The sequence below is a fragment of the Epinephelus moara genome, chromosome 11 (genome assembly GCF_006386435.1).
Source record: "Epinephelus moara isolate mb chromosome 11, YSFRI_EMoa_1.0, whole genome shotgun sequence".
NCBI lineage: Eukaryota > Metazoa > Chordata > Actinopteri > Perciformes > Serranidae > Epinephelus > Epinephelus moara.
In genome coordinates this window covers 26,803,724-26,826,251 of record NC_065516.1, presented here as the reverse complement: position 1 = coordinate 26,826,251, position 22,528 = coordinate 26,803,724, and the positions used below count along the sequence as shown (strand labels likewise).

General features: G+C 41.8%; 1 long non-coding RNA gene across 1 annotated transcript; it reads right to left on the bottom strand.

The window, feature by feature from the left end:
- Positions 1-4,784: 4,784 nt before the first annotated feature.
- On the bottom strand, positions 4,785-10,892 carry LOC126398019 (uncharacterized). The gene is made up of 3 exons (XR_007570728.1): positions 10,798-10,892; positions 8,987-9,012; positions 4,785-4,853 (listed from the first exon to the last, which is right to left on the bottom strand). It is a non-coding gene; the product is annotated as an uncharacterized LOC126398019 (long non-coding RNA).
- Positions 10,893-22,528: the final 11,636 nt, after the last annotated feature.

The following is a 22,528-nucleotide window of genomic DNA, read 5'->3' as shown; positions in this document are numbered from 1 at the left end:
ATTAGATGAGGAAAATGTATCTTACAAGGAATCATCCCTGATATTTTTTTCTCATTCTGTTTCTTTAAAGGTTCAGTCTGCAGGATTTAGCATGATATATTGGCAGAAAAGGAATATAATATAAGTATGTTTAATTTAGTGTATAATTGTGTTTTCATTACCTTAGAATGAGCTGTTTATATCTACATAGGGAGCGAGTCATTGTCTACGGAGATTGCCATCTTGCACCACCATGTTTCTACAGTAGCCCAGAAAGGATGGATCAAACAAAGGCTCTACAGGGCCGTTTGCATTTTTGCATCAGCCACCATAGTTAGAAGCCCCTCTGCAATGAGCAGGGTCAGGAAAATACAGATTGTTTTAATGTGAAAGTTCTTTATTTTGTGTTTTTGCCCATTTAAATCACCACTAGGAGACCTCTGTGGATAATTTGGCCCCTGGTAGAAACTTCCTGAACACTTGGATCGTAAGTTATGAGAGAAGAAAGGTGAGCACACATTAGTAGGTGCTAGGCTACTGTCTGTCTCCGACATGCCAAACATTATCACTGAAACACTGATTTGTAATGTGAAACAGCTTTTTTCAGTGTTCAGTTTCCTCCTATTGCCTGTATTGGATTTGGATAATATGTATAGAATAGCTGAGAATAAAATTTTCTTGTCATTGTAAAAAAAAAAAGTTTAATCTCCTTAATTTAGAGTAAACAGCACTGTCCCTTTTATCAACAGACAAAGAAACGCCCCAGTTGTTCTCATTCTGTTTATTTAAAGCGATATCATCATATCAATGGCATGTACAGACAATGATGATGAAAACCGTCTGCCGCGGCATTCAGACAGGAAGTCTACTTGCCCAACTCGCTCCCAGTGTTAGAGACTTTGTTAGCGCTCCATTTATTCTCACAGATGTGGAATCATGGCAGCGTCTTTGGTGGTATTTCGGGGTAATTCACTGTGCCAGGACGCCGTAGATCTAATTTGATTTAAACAGATACAGTTTTAGTGGGCAGCCGTGGTGACATCACTTCCCTCTCAGAGTGCATTCTTCGGCATCTGTGTCATCAGGCTCATTTTGGAATTCAACAGATGACTTATTGTAGTGGGAGTGTGCGTGTTGAGTTGAGGATACATGTCTCAGGGTCAATCATAACTTCTGTAATGTCATGTGCACCCCAGAAAACAGAAACAAGTGTGTAGCAAAACAACACTTTGGAGTATTTATCCCCCTTTGGTCCAGTCCCTCTTTCTCACATTATCTCACATTATTTTTTATTTACAAATTATCATCATGGCAGCTAGTGATAAACACAGGACGCTCTTTATGTGAGGTAAAACTGAAGCCTCTCCTAAAAGGGCACGTGGACACACACACACCAAATGTGAAAATTCATACGCTCATTTACACACAGACAGCACAATTGTTCAATCAGGATTAAAGCACATAACCACAGGAGGGGATGAAGTTAATACAGTTTGACTGGAGAAAAATCAGGAAAGTGTGAAAGCATGAAAAATAAGGGGCAACACGCAAAGTCCAAGAGTGAGTGAGATGTTTACTTCACCAACAGTCATCTGATCTGTTGCCATTATACCATGCTTATTTCAAGAAGAAAGGAGCAGGGAGAACAGAAAGACACTGACTTACGAATGCCATCAAATCCCCTTGGGGCGTTTTTGTCTTTTTTGGCGTTCCAGAGCGATGTAGCGATCAGGGCGCATGTATGACCATGACTCCTTGGTGCTGCCTCCCCTACTCAGCCACAGTTCAAGACCAGAGGTTGGGAAGCTCCCTCGTCTTTGACATGATTCTCTCGATTTTCTGCTTGACTGTGATGGGAACACGTATGAAAGCACGCTCTGTGCGTTTTTCGAAAGGCTTGGTGCGTGGTTGAATCCCCCTCACAGATGGCTCTGTGTCGAGCGACGACTGCTTGCCCACAGATGGAGGATGCAGAGGAGAAAATGGCAGCGGTGTTTGAACGAAGAGCCTTTCACACCCTGGTCTTGAAATGTGACATGTGAGAGAGTCACAATCGACCAAATCTGTTTCCGAGACATGTGTCAGTGCCGCTTTGACACACGGCATCTCATGTTTGTTCTCGTTATTTGGGTGCAAGCATGTTGTGTTTCTGTTTTCACTTGTTGCCATCCCAACACCAACCAGTTTGTACCCATGTGAAAGAGGACATTGAGAGGGAGACATAGCGGAACAGTGAGAGGGACGCAGGAGGAGAGAGAGAGAGTGAAAATATGAGTCATTTACATCATCAAACACATCTGCTGATTTATTTGCTGTTTATTTATACTGAAAACAAACCTGTTTTTCTGGGTGCACCAGATTTAATAAGTGTTTTTATATTTAGCACTTCTGCACAGTTTTAAAATTGAAAGGCAGAATGAAATCTGATTCTGTTGCAGCGTGATTGATGCTTCGCTGCCTTCAAGGTAAATTCCACCCTTGGATCCTCTTACATTCATGAATCAACAACATTCAGTGTCAGGTTATTATGCCATCAAGTGCTGTGATTTACTTTGAATCTGAATCATCTATGTCAGTGGGTTATTTCCCAGCAAGCAACCAAATGCTGAATACAAACCTTGATTTACAACATTTAAAGAAGAATTCTACTGCTGGAAAGATGGTCTGCTCATGAAACTGGGAGACACAAACACTTTTGAAACTGGTGCTACACATCTAGAGAGAACTCATTGCTCATGTGATAGGAAACCTACAACTACCAGAATGCACTGCGCCGCTCCGGACCAATAAACAACACGGTAGCCAGATAGTCACAAACAATCTTAAATAACAATTAAACAGCGAGCTAAAATGCGCTTTTTAAAAACATGTTTTGGAAATCGGCAACACCGTAACAGTCTTGGTTTGAGCTCAGTATTTTTACAATACAGGAAACAGTATGGTGCCCACTTCCTGTTCACAAATTCTCATATTACATCCAAACAGTGCACTGACATATGTTTCTGAAGACATAGTAAGTGAGAAATAGGCAATACAGTAACATAATCCTGGTTCATATTTGATCAGCACTGCAGAGTATTACAGTTTGATCAGAACTTGGTTGGCATTTCAGAGAGAAAGGCGAGTCTCTCTTTCGATCCGCTTCTGTACTCTTTAGCCCCGTTGCCACCGAGCAGTACAGTACGGTTTAAAGGAGGCAAAGTCTCTACTACAGACTAGTCCACAGAGCTAGGAACGGGTTTTGGTGCAACTTTATTCTAGGCCCATGTAAAGTGAATGTGTTTGACTGTCTACACCTCTATCCACAAGCTGTAATGATGTTACGTTCATACTTGACTGGCATCTACGTCATTTTATCCCCTCTGTCTGTCCACCATCTTTACCGTCACTCTCCATTAAGCAATGACACAAAAATAGATCTGTCCACAAACACGAGCGTTATGTGGGACTTTATTACGGCCAACACTCATATTGAAATCACTGCAGTTATTATCTGCTTAATGACAAATTCATCTGACTTGCAATCAGATTTAGAGCAAAGACACTGGGGACCTCCTTTTGGTTTTTAATTTGGAGCATATTTGCACTGGGGAAATCATACTTCTTTGTCTCGTTCTCACCAGAGAGTTTGCTGCTGTTTTTTTGAGTTTACTAACAGCATGGCACAACTGGGCTTACAAAGATGGTTGCCTTGTTTGAGAGGGTAATACAGGAAATTAATGGATGGAGATTATTTCATCATTTTACACACATTTTTGTCCTTGAGTGTGTTGGATGCAATTTCTTTAATATCCTGGTCCGCAAAAAACAATGTGGATGGCAAGATGTGCATCAAGTGTTTTATTTTTACAAAGGTTTCCATTTTTAATTCTCTTTCTGTTTATTTTATCCCTTACTTCTATTTTTCTTCCACGCTCTCCCTCCATCTCCATCAATCTCCCAGCTCCAGTAAAGTCTGCCAGCTTCTCTCACATTATTTCATTACCTCAACTTGGTCAGCGTATTTCCTGACCAACACTTTCCTCCTCCCTATCTACACCTACAGTTCTACTCTCCCACCATTTTCCCCCGACCTAACCCAATGAAACGCTGCATCAGCTGTTATCAAAGCTTGATGAATTTGGATTTAAAAATGGAGTATTGCCCAGAGACAAATTTATCCTATGAGGGGGAAAAGAAAAAAAAAAAAATTCTGGCAGAGGAACTTGGTGCGATCATCTTGGGTGCCTGAACAGACTGGAATTTGCATGAACACACTCATGATTAGCATATTCATGATTTACAAATATAAACAGATCTGTAAAAAAATTAATGCAGATGCAATTTTTATTTCTTAATATAAGTGCAGAAAGTTTGACTTGCCTACTTGCATGCAGAAGCAGTGGCGTACTGTACAGTCTAGGTTAGTTCACAGAGCAATATGGAGGAAAGGAATGTGTCAAGTTTATTTAGATGCTCCCCCCCTCTGCCTCCATCTCTATCTCTCCTGCTCACCATTGGAAGTGGGTAATTAGGAGTGAGTGCGTGGGGGTCGGGGATTTGGGGGGAGGTGGGAGGTCCTATAATCTTTTGCTGAGAAGGCACCTTGTCCTCTCCCCTGTTTATAACATCATCAAAGTTGTGCCTCTGGGGGCCCCCAGCTTCGTTAATAATTTAGGTGCGCGCTGGCCTAGCTGGCTGAGGCAGGAAGCCCTTACTTATTGAGTTTGTAAACCATGTGATGATTTACGAGAACACCTTTGCGTTCGTCACGCTCATTAAATAAAATACTCACCGTCTCTTTCTGTGGCCGGGTTTAATCAAGAATGGAGGTAAACAGTGCTTCTCTCCGGCACACACAGTTGTGCTTTGCAGGGGAGCAAGGCTGAGACACACTTGGAAAGAGATGCAGACAGGTCATCTAGTCTGAATGTTATCGCTTAATTAAATGGATGTTACTAGTGGTTATCAGTGCCAGAGATATGGATTAGGAGGGCCCTCCTACACACCAACAAGTACATTTAGTATGCCGATCAGTGCACGAAACAACTGTGTTTATTGTTATGTGGCAGCAGAGGAAATCAAGAGGTATAGCGGTAGTATAGAGAGCCAGATAACCCCTGATAATGCCCATTTAATCAAGTGGTAACACTCAAAGTAGATGGACAGGTTGGTAAAAACAGTGGAGAGGTTGAGGGTCAAAAAGAAGAGATGTAAGACAGCAAGAGGAGGAGGCATAATGAAGACACATGATAAAAAAAATAAAGGGGTAAAAAGCATATACGTCGGGCTAACAGTGACCTTTCACTAAATATTGTAATCAGCTGCACACTTCTGACCTGTTAAGGTTTCCCCCTTGACCACAGCTACATAAAAAGTTTGAAAACCTGCAATAAAATATCATTTGCACTTTTTATCCAGTCATTTATTATTCAACAATGTCTTTTGTAAATTAATTCCTCATCTAAAGGCAATAATGTATCCCAGAGTTTCCCTTACGACTGAATAAATGGGGTGGGTCACCCTGCCTTAAGCAGCTGCTAACCCACCTAAAATCATTTCATTAGTCTGCGGCGGTGGAAGGCGCTCTCACCCTGATGAGAATAAAATTCAGCTGGATCCTGTAATTGTTTGGCATTAAAAAGGTCAAATTTAATGTGAAAATCAATACATAAATGCACAGAGTATCTGCTTTCAGTATCTGGCATTCAAAGACCTGTGTTGGGTGAACGCTAGGAGAGAGTTACAGCGCTGGAAGGTGGTATATTAAGGTTTCGCTTGGCAGCTAGCTTGGACATGGTGTGGAGGGTAAGTGCTTCACGCTCAGATGGCAGTCAAAGTGGGTTGTCTGACCTTCATACAGCACCTTACACCCCAGTTTAGCTTATGGAATTGATTGTGATATGGCATGGCAGAGCCCGGGCCAGGGGACTATACTCAGCGAGGGGCCGTAGAAATGGAATATTTCTTCACCCCAGGATTTACGGCTTTTAGAAAGTTGCTCGCTGCATGTGGAGTGGATGATTGGACAGTGTCTGTGTATGTGTGTGTGTGTGTGTGTGTGTGTGTGTGGTATAATTGAGAGGGAGTGTGTGGTAAAGGTAAGCTTGAGTGCATGAGTGAGAAGGAGAGAAGGAGAGGAGAAGGGAGAGAAAAAGTGAAAAGACATGAGTGGAGGAGAAAAGGAAAAGATGCACAGAACAAGAGGGTGACATGTAATTAAGCACAACTGTAGTAACAACTGGATATTGGATTGTTGTAAGATATCAAAGATCAACATTTAACTACTGAGATCGCACTAGCAGTTGCTGCTATCCCAAATGCATAGGGTGGCGGCAGTTGTACAATATTTATTTGAGTTTGAATTATGTTTTGAATCCCCCTAAAGGCAGGGCAGCTGAGGAGGTTTGTTTGTTTTACTGGCTTTCGCTGTTGTTTTAGAGTCAGTTAGGCCAAATTAACACCATTACATCTCTTCTTTAAACACACATTATGTTGTTTAAACCACCTATAGCATGTTTGCTCAGGAAGCAACCATCCATCTAGCCAATTATTGCAAAATATATCCCAGGAAATTTTGAGAGTAAACACGCAATCTTTCCCCTTCCCTTGCCACGTTTATAAATCCACTTGATAGGCGTCTGTCACAATTTAGAGGCCCACTAAATTCACTTTCCTGCACTCCCTCTCTCTTTCTGTGAGGATTTAGATGGTGTCACTCTAATGGGTTTTACAGTTTTTAAAGAGATTATACTTTGGGATTACTACCTGAGCAGGAGGGGCTCGGAAAAGTTCAGCAATGCCTTTGATGTCCTGGAGTGTAAACACAACCTAAGGCTACCTTGCAAGGAGGGGCCCCTGTTTTGTTATTCAGAGCCGCGGTCCTTAATTGTGGTGGCCGAGACAAAAGGGAAAGAAAAAGGTAACATTTTTCTAAAAAGCGACAGGGGAGCGGCCCGGCGAATGGTCAAGGAAGGCCATAATTTTGCATAATTGTGTAAACAAGGGCTAAAGATTCCACGCTGGGGTCAGTTAAGCTCATCACATTCATCTTGTTTTCTTGTTAAACATTTGTAAAAAAAAAAATTATGTTTCTTGGGGACATTTGTCCTCTAAAGACCAATATGTGTATGTATATAGTTGCTAAATTACTATCAGTGGAAATAACTCATTTCAAAAGAAGAATTTCAAAGAAACTTTCAGAAATTGTTATACTACAGCCCAGGAAGGTTCAATCAATAACCCCCCTAGCCCCTGACTGTTCAAAGCAAAATGTTGTGATGCTATTCCACCTTGCTGTTTTTATAAAAGTTACAGTACCAGAATGAGGGACACAGTTGTCTCATCTTTATGCCAGTAACCTAGACGAAATAGACGTCTGTGTAAAAGGGACAGCAAGCAGGACAGGAAGGGTGTGACGTTTTGATGACATCTTACGTGCGCAACCCACTGCTGGAAGATTTAAAAAGCAATTAGCAGCTAACTCAAAGAAGAACGGCAGCCCAAAAATGTCCACAAAATTGGGGGAGCTCTTCCTACTACAAGCAGAGGATAAAATCAGCCGCTATATATAACACGGACAGTAAATCATTGGGGTTTTTTTTGTTTTTTTTAAGTATTATTTTAGGGGGATTCGGGGCCTTTATTTAATAGAACGGTGGTAGCTTGTGAGGGGGAGAGAGGGGAGATGACATGCAGCAAAGGGCTACAGGTCAGGATTGAACCTGCCGCCACTGTGGCAAGGACATAGCTTTTGCATATGGGGCACCTGCTCTACCAGGTGAGCCACTCAGCGCCCCGAGTAAATGATTGTTATTACCATGTTAATGCCATTGTTATTGTTTAGAACATTGCCCTATGCATATGTTATAATTCACACTAAAAGTCAACACTGTTGTGTTACATATGACGTCCATCAAACCTCTTTTGCTTCCAGGATGCCTGCATGCCATCTAAAATCACACACTAGGGCAACATCAAGTATAAAGTCTGAAGCTGCTTATTTGACAATTAATGGGGGCCTGCTATTTGGACCCACAGTATGTTTGCCTTCTTTTTTATACCCAAATGAGCTTTAATCAATTATAGTGTTCTCAGTTCTGAAATGGAAAATGTACCCATATACTCAGAACATTCCCCTTGGTGCTCTCAGTGTCATCCATAACATCTTTCCCAATTCATTGTCTGTGGAGCAGTTCCAGACTTTATACTTGATGAAATCACAGATTCAAGTTTTAACAGTCTAGTTTTTAGATTTGGAAGAGAGATATTCATATTCATTTGTATTTTTGGACTGTCTTAGGCCATTGGAGTAACTTGTATGAATTGTGAAAATGGGCGCAGTTCCCCTTTAATATACTGTTTTAAATCATCCAAAACAAGCTATCTTGGGGACTCATTACTTGTTCTGTAAAAGAGTCAGGCGGCGTTCAATGCTCTGTTTCCCCGCAATATTTAAAACTACGGCTCCACTGAGCCTAAGTGCGGAGATGGGGTTCTCTGTTGGCGTTATGGACATGTAAATAGGCCTTAATGTGTCCACAAGGCCCTCTAAAGGCAAATACCTCCACTCTCACTCACAGAGATGAGCTTCCTTCTGGTGCAGGCTGAGCTCCGCTCTGCTGCAGCACTTGTGTGCATTAGAATTAAAGTTAATGTCTGTTAACGTAGACTTGGTAACATTTAATGTTTATTCATTATTGTGATACATTTGCATTAGCGCTACAGTAAAAGAGGCCAGGAAATGTAAAGTAGACATGCAGTAGATGCTACTTTAATCTTATTTAAGATTAATTAAATGCACTTGAACACTATCTAAGTGCCATTTTCTCTCTTGCACATACAAAATCCACATATGACACAGGATATTGAACATTTATGACTCTCTCTCCTCTTTACAAGAATAAATGTGCTATCGAAAAATATATCACACCACAGACAAGAGAAACAGCAGATACGGACAAAGACATGGAAAGGCAGAGAAGAGAGAGGAAAAACAGCATGTTGTGACAGTTATAATCCCCATTACCTTTGATTCTGAGTCGCCATCCTGTCCTGTCAAAAGAGAAAAGGCAAATCAATATTGTCATTCACAACTTCAGATTAAACTCTCCTTGCTTTTACTGCCTCTATGTTCTTTTTTGGGCCATTCAATCTGCCGTAACAGTGACAAACACATCTCAATCGATTGTTGGTGAGATCAGCGAATTAACAAGTGGAATGCTTTTTTTTTTCTTTTTCTCCCCTCCCTTTGTTTTTTCCTCCAAAATGGGCAGGGAGTGAAGCAATGGAGCAAAACACATAAAAAGACGGCAGTCATCAACAAACACAATAAAACCCTGATCTAGAAACTACTTTCCGAGGCGAGGGAGTATTGCCGTGCAAATGTTTTTGCAATTTAGAGTCAGTTGCCACAAACCACTAAATGCCCTTAAATAGTACTGTGCAGTTAAGGTTTTCAACAGAAAAGTAGTTCCAGTGCTTTATGTGGGGCCAGACATGGGAATCATTAAAAAAAAAGAAAAAAGATGCGGGGTAAAAAGCAAACACAAAGTAAGTATTGAAAATATCCTCCCCGATTCATGCCAGACATTCGCATGTATCGACAATGTGGTTTTAATAGATCCTCATTGTTCCTCACGGCATCTGCGGAGATGTAAACAAAAGTCAGCGGTGTCTCTTTGCCACATGGACTATCCACATGTGTTTCCGTAACAGATCAAGTGCGCTGGCATCCCCGAGTTCTTTCCTAAATCCTCAGTAATGCTGATACAAAGACACAGCTTGCAACAGCGAAGGAGAGGCACACTTGGCACGCACATGATTGGGTCCAGGACGGGTGAGGGTTGGGGTGGGTGGGTGATTAGGTAGGCGCTTTAAAGCTGTCAACTAAAAACAAAAAAGGACATAGCTGATGACGGGAGATGGAGGCACAAAACGCTCGTAGACATCGCTGTTGTCTAAGACAGCGCCAAGGTAGATTAAAGCTCGGCTTTAGCGGGCGAATGTGTCATGGGATAGGCTCGAAAAGGGAGGATGCTGCTTTTGGGTGTGAGAGGTGCAGGTCGGGGTCACGGGTTCACATTCTGAGTGGATCAGCATCATTGCACGCTCAAGTGCTGCAGTAATACTCTGGTCCCATCTACCTTAGTCAGGTAAAGAAAGACACACAGATCCTCCTCCTCAGCACTAACTTAATGTCTCCAAACCCAGTCTGCATCTCACATCTTAGAGAAGAATGGAAGTATTTAGCTGTTGGATAGAAACTGATGACTGCAGCTTTGAAAGAGTCTTGCAAGGGGTTTAGGGGGTAATTCCTTTTTTTCATGCAGAGGTCACCTGACTTTTTAACCTGAGAGGGAACCAGGTAGAACTGGATTGTAAAGACATGCAGGTAGAGTTGATTCTAAATGACAAAGAGTCAAAGGTGCAACCGCAGCACAGTTTCATTTAAGGTTTTCGCTCATCGTCTTTGTTTGCTAAAAAACAAGCGTTTTTCATTAAAATAGTTTGAAGGTGATTTTGAGCAGAAGTTACACAATGTGCCTGATGCCCTCATTTGGCTAATGTTTGTGATTTTAAACAATTAACAAGCCAGATGATTCTCAGGCTGAAAAACCATCTGACTGAAAATACAAAAACAGGATTTGTCTGTCAAGAGTTTGCCAGGCCGAGCCGTGTGTGTGTGTGTATGTGTGTGTGTGTGTGTACATGTGTGATTACTTACATATGCGTCCGTGGGACAGCATGAGCATGCGTTTGTATATATATAGTAAGTGAGTGCATGCATGTATGTGCGTGCACTTTAATGTGACACACAGTAAGACTCTCTGAACTCACCTAGCTGTTAATTTCTCCTCTTCCAGCATGAGGAGCAGGGGTCACACATCAAAGCGGCCAATGATGATTGAATGAGAAAGGTCTCTGTCTTAAGAGCCTGCCCGAGCCTGCTCCCCTGGATTTAGATACTTAGCAGGGGATAAACAAAAGGCACTGGATTTTACTTCCCGAACACGCAATCAGACACACACACCTTCATGCACACACACACACCTAGACATACACTCTCAAGTGCCTGTGTGTCACGGCACATGTGTGCTCTTGCAGCCTGCATTTTCAATTCAAACACATCTATAAAAGAGAATGAAATACCAGTCTACTTTGTATTGTCAGCGGTAAATAAAATTTGTTTATATAAGCTGCAAAGCTGACTAAGATTTTTTTTTTTCATTCATAGCAATAGCCTGTGGAAAGATTACACTCCAACTCCCTCCGGAGAGCTGCCCAGTATAACCAGTCGTGCCCTATCCACCACTGAACAGATCCGCTGAGGTGAAGTGTCTTCACGAAGGCTTGAAAAAGAATGATGAGCATTTCTCATTTACTGCCACTTACATACAACAAGCTGCTATGGTGCGGTTTCGCGCAAGTAACCCTGTGCCACATGTTTGTTTTTCTACACCATCAGGCTCTGCTGCGCTCCTCGGTGAAGCACAAAGAGGCTCAAGAGGTGCAGCGAAACTTTATCACAAACTATGCCGGTGTTTTTGTTTCTATTTTCCAACAGAAATATGCAAAGAGCAACACACAAGCATATTAGAATACAGTACTGGGAGGCAACAGATGTGACTGTCAGTTGGCTACACTGAGAATATAGTTGCAGTGTAATAAGTAGCATTACTGACATCATAACAGAGGGATACTGCACACACACTGCATGTGGCAGGTGTGCTGTTGTGGGGCCGCTGATGAGTATCACCCGAAGAACAAAAGACGACAGTTACAGGATCAAGTCAAGTCTCCCCCGTGCTGTCTCGCACATAAAACATGCATGCTCCAATTTTGGTGCAGAGTGCTACTGACACAGGAAATTATACAGATTAACACTTATGCATGCACACACACACACACACACACACACACACACACACACAACAAGGTGTGTCTACTTTGCAGTGATGTTAAAGTAGCCAGGTATTTACGCTCTTGCTTGGCTTATCAGATTTCAGTATCTCCCCTAAGGCGATGTAACACAAAAAGATAGATAGCCATCCAGGCATGAGCTCAGACACACACACACACACACACACACACACACACACACATACACACACAGTTGATAGATGACAACCCAGGCATGACGTCAGACATCATCAGTGATTACCTTCTTACAAAAACTGAGATTAAACTGAAGCATAAACAGAACAACTCTTGTGGTTTAGATTTCAAAGTAGTGCTGAAGTATTTTTAAGGGTGTGTTTGCGTGCATGTGTGAGTGTGTGCGTGTGTGTGTGTGTGTTTATGTGAGTGTCTGTTTTAAACTGAAAGGTTCATTATCTGGTCTCTGATTGTAGTAAGAATGTATTGCTATTTTCCAGTCTGCATCACACATATTCACCTGCTTGCACTGACATGGGAGCGCTTCAGCTGTTGTTGCTGTATCTCAATGTACCTAGATGTATGAATGGCTCTGCAGCCCATCAGCCCATGTGGCCTTTGTTGCTCCATTATCAGCGATCTTGGAATATCTCTGCAGCAAACTGAGTTTGAAAAAAAGAGCTTTGCAGCAGATTGATCATTTTCAATTACAGTAATCTGTCCACATATTGTTTGCACTGATAAGCCGGCCAAAAACTTGATTAGATCAGCACTGATGGTGTGTTTTCTTTATACGGAGGGTGTTGCGTGGTGACGGGAGGTTAGAATCTAAGCAAAGACACTCACATAGCTCTACGCTGGATGTTTTTCTTCTTAGTTCTGTGGGAGGAGTTAAACTCAGCACTGCCTCCTCACATTTTCCTCACACTGTCCTAATTTTAAAAAGAAATATATGTAAATCCTGATAATTTAGCGGCGTGCATGGCAGTTATTCATGTTGCTGTTGTTGCGGAGCCAGGTGAGCCAGGCTTCACCTGGCTGATAGCATCTGATTTCACATCAGCTCTGCCTTCAGGCCCTGAGGCCCCACCACCGCTTATTTAACTCTAATCATTTTAAGGCATCTTCTCTTTACCTCCATCACTAGAAGATAGAAGAAGATTGAGAGGGGGAGAAAAACAGAGCAAAAGAAAAGCCTGGACTGAGAGAGAGAGAAAGAGATAAAGAAATGTGGATCTATAGAGGGATGAGGCGCACCGTCAGATCCTAAATTCTGTCCTCTTCTTGTCCTCTCCGAGTTTCTTCTTTGCTACAATTTCATTTTCCTCAGAAAGACATTTTTTCCTTTTACCAGAAAGTGGTTCAGACATACAACACACCAGGACAATAATATGATGATGGGGTTTGTAGGGGGTGAAAGGTCAAATAATGTAGGTGACAGCTTGGACTTTGAAGTTTCGCAGCAGGTAGCCCTCCACTCCCCCTTCCTTCCCCATCCTCCCTCAGGCTCTCTGTCTCTCCCCCTTTCTCTGTCAGTCTGTCTTTTTCAGTCTTGCTCTCAACACATATTTCTCCCCTTTCTATCTCCTTTTCTCTGAATATCTGCTCATCCAGTTTGAGTAAGCAGCGTGGCATATGTTGCATTACACTGACAGAGGAAAATACAGCAGTTTACTAGAAATGTACCCAATTTTAAAGAAGAAGAAGAAGAAAAAAAACTAATTTGTTTTCAAATAAAATTGTATTGTTCTTTAAATTGGATTCAAAGTTATAAGACCACACTGGCAGAATACTGCCTTTTAAACTCTACCCATGTGTGGAGTGTTAGCTGAGCATGTATGCTCCTCTGCAGTGCCACACAGCTTGACGTTAACACAGTTCCACTCATTCACAACTGCTGCCTTGTCAACGTGTGCCGTGACTCAAGCATGTACTACACCCTGTCACATTTTAGCGGCAGAAAACAACACTCTTTTTTGGGAGAGTTACAAGCTTAGAAAGAAATAGATTGTTTAGTGAAAACACTGTGGAAGAGCTTCTTTGCCTAAGGGATGGAACTGAGATGTGTGTGTGCGGCCCCCCCACAGTCAGTCCAAGGCACAGTAAAGCATGTACGCACATGCACACACATTTATACGTACGCACAAATGTCCAAGTTAATGTACATGTCTACAAACACACATCAACACATTGGAAGACATTTGTAACATGCATGGATGTTCTTGCACACTCAAGTCTGTGCACTACACTCAAAGTCTCACACTCACAACAGTTTTCAGATCAGTTCCTTTGCAGCACTTCGACAGTTGTCCCCAGAGTGCCGGGACTGCACCGCAAAGTGTCATCTAAAGAGCAGACATTTGTACCCGTTACTCCTTCACTCTGATGAGAAGCTGTGAAGCTACCACTTCTAGTAGTTCCCTGGGTGTGTGTGAGAGACTGAAAAAGGGAGTTACACAGAATGTGGATAGAGAAGAAGAGGGAGACAGACGATGGATACAGACAGAGGGAGACAAAGAAAGGGGAAAAGAAGACTGGAGACCAGCGATCGGGATCTAAACATGAGTCGTCACATTATTATGGGGAAAACCTCTTTTTGGGTTCATACATAAAACTGTAACAAAAGAACAAAGCATTACCTGTTAATATACAAATCTGTGTTGCATACGAAACACAATTAGTGTTTTATTACAGCAGCCAGTAACATTTTAATGTAACTGTATGTTTTAATTCTTTTCGCCCTGAACAGTTGCAAATGTACTAATTTACAGTTGGCACCCACTCAGTGAGTTTTCAGCATGTGCTCCCACACGAAGCGGCCTTTGATCCTACTCCCATATAACTGATGTCTTCATCACAGAACGTAAAATAATCACGTGACTGATGATAATTTTTCTTGGTATTATTTTGCAATGGAAGATCTTTTGACTTTAATTTTACATTTCAGTGTTACTAACAGACATAATTGACCCTCCAGGGATGTTTTGCCGTGGTCTTTTTGGGGTCATAGCTGGAGGCAGACATGCATCGCCTCAGGCTGTCTTCGTGTTCACCTCTTTAGCTGAGTAAGCCTCAGAGGCCCACAGATTTGTAATTCTTGTTTATGAATGGGGTTTTTGCAAATCATGGGATCATCCTGAAACCTGGGAACTGTTGATGCCAGAGTTATTCTCATATTGGAACCTCATAAAGACCGTGACAAATTCCAAAATAAAATCAATTTTTTATTTTTTATTTTTCAGTGGAATCATAGCTAAAAACGTCAAATATATTTCATGGAAAAAATTAAAAATTCCTCATTCTTCATCACCCAAATCTTACAGCAACTTGCTTGACCCCTCACTGAGGAGCTCTCCCATTCATGTGTTTCACGTTGCCCTCACACAGGACCCACTAATGGGTCCTCTCTCTCTCTCTTTGCTCACGCTGTGCTCTCACTAATGGACAGATGGCATCCCATTGTTTACTGGGCCAAGGTACAATGCCTTATCGGCCATAGCAGCGGAAACTGGGCTAGCGTTTCTGCTTGACCCAGCTTAAATCTGCCTCCTAAAAAAAAAGGAGGAGGGGAAGGAGGACGGGAAGAAAGAGGGAGGGAGGAAGGGTAGAAGAGTGGCCGGCCAATGGAGACTGTAGCCGAAAATGTCCTGCAATATGATTTCTGGCCCTCTGTTTACACCTCTTTGACCCTGGATAGTGTGTGTATTTCTGTGTGTTTGTGTGTTGTGATGGTCAAACCCTCCCCCTCTATTCCCCTCCTCACCTCCCAGTAATCGAGTGAGCTGTGACAGCCCCCATCTTATATCCTCACGCAAACACACACACATACACACACGCCTTGGGGCAAGAGGTGATTTCTTGATGATGGGATGGCAATCAGCTCAGAGCCAATCAGTAATGAGGGTTAATCAGCTGATCGATCGAAGAAGAGGGGCTCTGTGGCCACAGTCCTTGCTTCGCTATGACTTCACTGTGTTCTGTGTCGGAGTGGGTGGGTGAAGTTATGTGCTGAGGATTCTGTTCAAACAGCGAGACAAACATCGTATCGGTCGTAATGTAAATATAAAATTAACTCGATAAGAGAAGCTCAAATGCCACATAATGTCAGTACAAACAAAAACAAACATACAAAAAGAAACACAAAGAAATACAAAGCTCATTGTCGAAATGAAAGATCCAAAACAATAAAAATATTTAATTTTCATATTAGAGCCACAGCCAGATTAACAATATCAGGGTGTAAAAGATAAGTGATACGCACATTAGCCAAAAGCCTGAGAGAACCAGAGGGTGCACAACTGATAATCCGTGAGATCTATAATGTTTTGCTTTGTTTTTTCATTTTTATTTTGGGGATATCTGCGATACCAACATCACTGATGCTTTGTTTCAGTGTGGCTGTGATGTATTTTTCCTTCAGTTTTTCTGCGGGTTGGGCCGGTTTTATCTGTGCAACCTCAATGGTTATCACTACTCATGCTAACCAGTTCTCATCTATGTATCCTGATATATATGACTATAAAGACATATACTAAACTTCAGAATGCAGTATATTGTTAATTCAAGGTTTGGGAGATATTTTTGTGGGGCTTGATATTCTCATCAGATTGATCTCAGATCTTCTGTGCTTGTGCAGTTACCCAAAAGAGCGACTTGTACATCAGGGCCCCTGTCAGCCCCTCAGACCTCAGCTCCTCTCCTCCTTTTAACCCCTGAGGGCCCGAGACCTGGGGAACTTTTAATTATCCACAGCCCCAGCTCTCCTCTCCACTGGCCACTGAATGGTCAACAGGCTTTTTACTACTTACCGAGGCATCAGTGCCTGAATAATAATAGAAAACAATGTCAGCGTGCAGGGAGAGGTGTCTAAGGGGGGCCTAGGCTGAGAGAAAGAGAGATAGACAGAAAGAGAGAGATAGGGGTATCATTAGATAAGCCTGTCGGTTAATTAGCCCTGCTTCAGGAGGAGGGGACCCCCCTCCTGATGCCAAGAATGGCCATCAGGCGTTATCCGTGGTCGCCTATTTTTTATGGTCCTTTGCAGACTCCACTGACGAGGTTGTTAAGCAGCATGGAGGGCATATGGTGCCAGGATGGAAACACGCTGTTGTTAGTCAGTTGCACATTGACAAGAGAGAAAAATAAAAGTTTTCAAACGTAGTTGCAGAGGCGGGACTGAAGATGTTTCGCTCCAGCTGCTTGTTAGCCATGGACTTTAAAACAGGATCCCCCTCAGTGGCGGAGGTGTTTGGACTATTCATCAGGTTAGCTGTGTGGGATGTCCTGAGAGTTGACGACACAGTCTGCTGATTTACAAGATTTACAGTATATTAGCACGGGCAAATTTTCCCAAAGACAACTGCCAGAAACTGTGCTGTGGGAGACGTTGGAGGTTTATTTAGATTGGATTTTCTCTTATTTCAAGGGTAACTTCAAATACCAAAACGCATATTTTCCCACTTACTCCATACAGATAGATTCAGTTTTCTTTGGCAGGGTTTTCAGATCTACATTGGCAGTTGAACTAGAAACTATAGTTTCTATGCTAAATGTATTAACCAAGAATGTTTGGCAGTGAGCTTTGATCACGTGTAACAGCAACATTTTTTTATGGGAAGAGATCTAAGAGTGAATTTTTAAAGTGTTATTTTTGCGTTTAAAGCTACAGTTCAGTAACATTTATGGAAATAACTTTAGCCCTTTTGAAATTGCGCTATAAGGTCATTATGGAATCCTTTCTTTATACCTCCTTTGCTTTTTTACACAGCATTAATTAACGGTGGCATCATGATGCTCCAGCGTGGGATTTGAAATAGCATGCTGCCATGGAAGCAAAACAGGTGTGACAGGCAACAAATGTAACACAACGACATTGGCCTCCAGTGTGACGTCCATTACCGTCCCTGTTGTTTATCTGCTCAGAGGGTAAGGAGCTCCTGGACCTCATTGTTTTCCTAATTTGTGGACATAATGGGCCACCGCTCTTCTTCTAAGAGTTAGCTGCTAACTGCTATCCGCTGCTTTTAACATATCTTTGCGGTGGGTTGCATGCATAACACGTCATCAGAACGTCACATCTACTACCTCACTGTTACTACCTCCGATGCTGCCTTACAGGTGAAACAACTCTGTTCTCCCATTCCGCATTTGTACCTTTTATAAATACCTTAAAAATAAATACATCTCTGATATACTTGTACGTTATAAAGCATCCAGACCCCTCAGATCATCTGGAACAGGTTTACTCAGTGTTCCCAGGATCAAAACCAAACAAGGTGAAGCAGCCTTTAGTTTCTATGCTCCCCGCCTGTGGAACAAACTTCCAGGATATCTGAGGTCGGCTGAAACTATCAACTCATTTAAATCAGGGCTTAAAACATTACTATTTACTGCAGCTTACCAGTGAACTAGATATGTAACTTATTGTTAGGATAATCTGTAGCTATTGTTTTTATATTTGTCTGCTGTTGCTTTTGCTTTATGTTTGCTTTTTAAATGCATTTTCTGCACTGTTTTTAACTATTTATTTTCTTGCTTTTAGCTCTTGTTTTTAATGATCTATTGTTTTTAATGTATTTCTCTTGTAAAGCACATTGAATTGCCTTGTGTATGAGTGGTGCTATATAAATAAAATTGCCTTGCCTTGCCTTGCCTATACAGATCTGCAAGGCAACGTAACAGCGTGAAATTCTCACCTTTAATAGACAGTGTAAAAGGGGCCTTAGTGTCATATTTGCTGAAACTTCTTCTATGAAAGAAGTACATGAGACAGAAAGACTACGAAAAGAACATGTCCCTTCTCCTCTTCCCACTGTTTGTGATGCATTCGCTAGAATTGACCGTGTGCACTGAAAACAACCAATAAGAGTCGAGGAGTTTCATATACTGTACAACAGTCAATCATGTCAATTACTGCTCATGAACTGTGGTCAAATTGTCAAATAAGGCAGTGCTGATCATATAAGACTAAAGATTCGATAATTGCATTACCTATGTCTCATTTCAAATGTTTTCAGACTGTTAGTGTACGGTTTTGAAACTTTGTGACCCAGCCGCCATGTTGGAAACAATCAACAAAAGTACCAAGCACCGCCCAATGGCCGGACCAACTTTCTCATTTTACAGGAAAACAGAAATAGGCAATGCAGAAACAAAGTCTTGATTCATTTTGATCACCACTGCCTTGTTTTACACAAGGAGTTATGACTGACAGTAGCAATAGAGACTCCTCAGCTAGGATTGGTTGTTTCCGTTCTCATGCAGTAAGGCCATTAAAAATGCTACAAGACAACAGAGTATGCAGAGGAATATGTTTTTATTTTCATAGATTATCTGTCTCATTTGGTGCTGTGTGCAGTTTCAGCCTTAAAAAGTTATCAACTGTGGCTTTAAAGCACCACAAATGATCATTCAGTTCCACTGTATTTTAGTGACAGCATGAATCTGTGGCAGAGATCACAAAACCTTCCCAAAACCAAAAGCGTATAGACTTACCAGTCAATGACGAGCATTTTTCAGTCTGAGTTTGAGCAAATATGTTCCCAAAAGCCAGGATTTGTTTCCACAGAGCAGAAGCTGACCCACGTACTTCACCATGCTGCGAGTGTTATCAGCATACAAGAAAAAATACGGCACGCCCTCCCAAAGAGGACGGGAAGGAGCCATACATAATGCATTAATTCAGTTGAATACATATTAAGAGCTTTGAACACTCCTACCTTGTTTTTTACTCCCTTGCCAGCTATTTGCATCGTATTGTATGGTGCTCATTTAGAATGTATATTACTGTATGCACTGGCTTTTGTGCAGTCAGTTCATAATAGTCCACTTTTTTCCAATTAATCACAAAATATTTTTTTATTTTGCCTGCAGCATTTTCAGGGGGACTTACAATAGTAAGCAAGAGCCCATACATCAAACACAACTTCTCCTTTCCTTCTTTCTACTTTCCTTTCTGTCCCCGTGTCCTCACACTCGGTCCCTCCTTTCCTCTACCCTTCCGATCACTCCTGGACATTTTCCCCTCTTCTGCCTCCCTCTGTGAGCTTTACAGATTTTTGCCCTTTACCACCACCTTTCCCCCCTGCTCACTCCATCCAGTCCCACAGCCATCCATCCCCCAAACCTTCTCTCATTTTTTCACCATCACCTCCTCATCCCTCCTCTCTTCCACCCTCCCCTCTCTGTCTCAGTGGTGGCTGGGCAGGCCGAGCCCCGGGGCAAAAGAAGCAGCGCCCAGATCTGTTCTGTGTCGTGTGACTAGTTATTTTTATCTCAAGTCACTTTCGAGGCCCAAACAGCTCCCTCTCCATCCCTTCCTCCTCGCTCCCTCCCTCTCTCTCTCTCTCTCTCTCTCTCTCTCTCTCTCTCTCTCTCAATTTCATTTTATTTTCTTCCTCTCTTCATTTTGATTTTTTCCCCCTTGTTTTTGGCAGGGGTCCTGGTTTACTCACTGTACTGTATTTACTTCTAACAAGCAGTGTAAGATAAGACGAGTGGGCAGTGTTTGTGTGCATACAAGCCTGTGCGAGTGTGTGCGTGTGTGTGTGTGTGTTCGGATGATTCAACTTGCTTTTTGTCATTGATGTTGACAAGCATAAACACAAACCTGCTCTCTCTGCTGGTAAATGGGGAAATGTTCCTGAAAATCACAGAAAAGAAACACAAACACCTCAGGTGATGAAAACTGATCAGTGGAATTAAAAAAAAAATCAAATGTCACAACTATATTTACTGTAAAATAAAGATACGCCTTTTGTGTCTTCCCCCTCTTTCTGCATACAGTTTAAGTGAATAATAAAAAGCATATCAGCGTGTTCATACAACTTCCACGCTGTAGTAACAATTTATGAGCATCAGAATCAGGCTCTCTGGAAAACACCTTGGAGCCTTGTCCTGGAGAGTTCTGGGCATGTTGGTTAGAGCAAAATATGTTGTCAGGAAAGAGGACACACACACATTCACTCACACACGCACACACAGTCTGCTCTTCAGGAGGAGGCCCATTGTGCGGAGAGGAGATCGATGGAGGGGTCAGGCCATGTCAGTGGAGGTAAAGCAGAAACAAGCAGAAGATTGTTTTCTGCGTCTCTCTCTCCTCCGCTGTCTCGAGACCCCGCTGGTCAGTGCTTTGCGCCAGGGTACAACCTTTCAGCTCAGGGAGAAGACACTGTTCCTTTGCAACTAGTTATTTCTGTGCAAATGTACTATGCAAAAAAATATCAGCAGGCTACTCCAACATGATGCTTTGAAACCACAGTCTAAACGCACAGTGTATTGAGAACACTGTGATCAACATACCTCATCTGCTTGTGCTTATCTTATTTTTACAACACTGCGTTGTTTTAAAGGGACCACATGACTAAAGAGATGGGAGTTATTAATACATATTACATGTTTACGTTCTTATTTTTGTAACTTTTCATATTACTGTAGAAGTCTGGGGAAGTTGCACACAGTGCCAGTATTTCATGAGCCAAATGGTGGGTGGTAAAAGGTTAAAAACTTATGAACCAACCACTGACCAGCTGCCACTGTTTGCCTCTTTTTCTGGTTCTGTGAAATACAATATATCATAAACAAACTGCAGCAATGAAAGGCTGAGCGATATAGAGAAAGTCAAATATCACAATATTTTTCACCAAATACCTCGATACTAATTTTGAGATGATATTGTTGGCTCAACTATTGGTGCTTTCACAAAATATTTACACAAGATTTTTTATAATAATCATCAGTAATGTGGCTATAATTTGCTAAGGGCAAATAATAGACCCGCTAGAACAGTCTGATAGAAAAAAATACATCACTTAACTTTAATGCAGCCTTTAAAACCAGGAAAAGACAACACAGTCATAAGTGTACAATTTTTGGGGGGGCATTGGCGACGCATCCCTCTCAATATTTGAAAAATGTGCATTTATCCCCCACAATAAAAACATTTGATATTTATTTCAAACATGTAAAAAAAGACATGAACGTACAAACAAGCAGACACACAGAAAGGAAGTAATATTTACAAATAATGAAGAGCATAGTGTCAAAGCTGGTCAGTGTAAAGTAACTTTGATTTGGACATTGGAAAAGGAGTGGGAGGAAGATTAAACTTATTAAATCCCACCCTTTCTCCATAAGTCATTGGGTGAAATGACACAGCTTCCTTATAGAAGATGAAATTCAAAACATTTACACTGCAAATTGATGCAAAAATGCACAGATAGGTGCATAAAAATCACCAGAATGAAGGAGATTAAACGTTTGATGCTCAAAACTTTTCTGTCCTATCAAATCATAAAAGTCCATCTCTGACAAATAGTAAACATTAATCTTCTTGGGACAATATTTGCAAAAAATGATGACGTCAGATCAGAAGAATGTAAATTATACAGAATATTAGTGATAGGATCTGAACACACATAACAGAGGCGTGCTCTCTTTATCAAAACTGTTAATTCCTGTTGTCCCTTGCTGTTATTATCCATCAGCTGTTATTTTCGGACGCTGGCCCCAACTGATAAGTGTGGGAAAGGAGCATGTGGTTCTCTACACCAGTCCTCCAACCTCACCCACAATGGTCCGCTTTGTCCACCTCACTTCCCTCCTGCCCTGTCTTGGGCGCTACATAAGGTTGGCATTGTGCTTAATAAAGTTACAGTGGCCCTAGGACGTCTGACTTCCCTTGATAGCCAAAGCC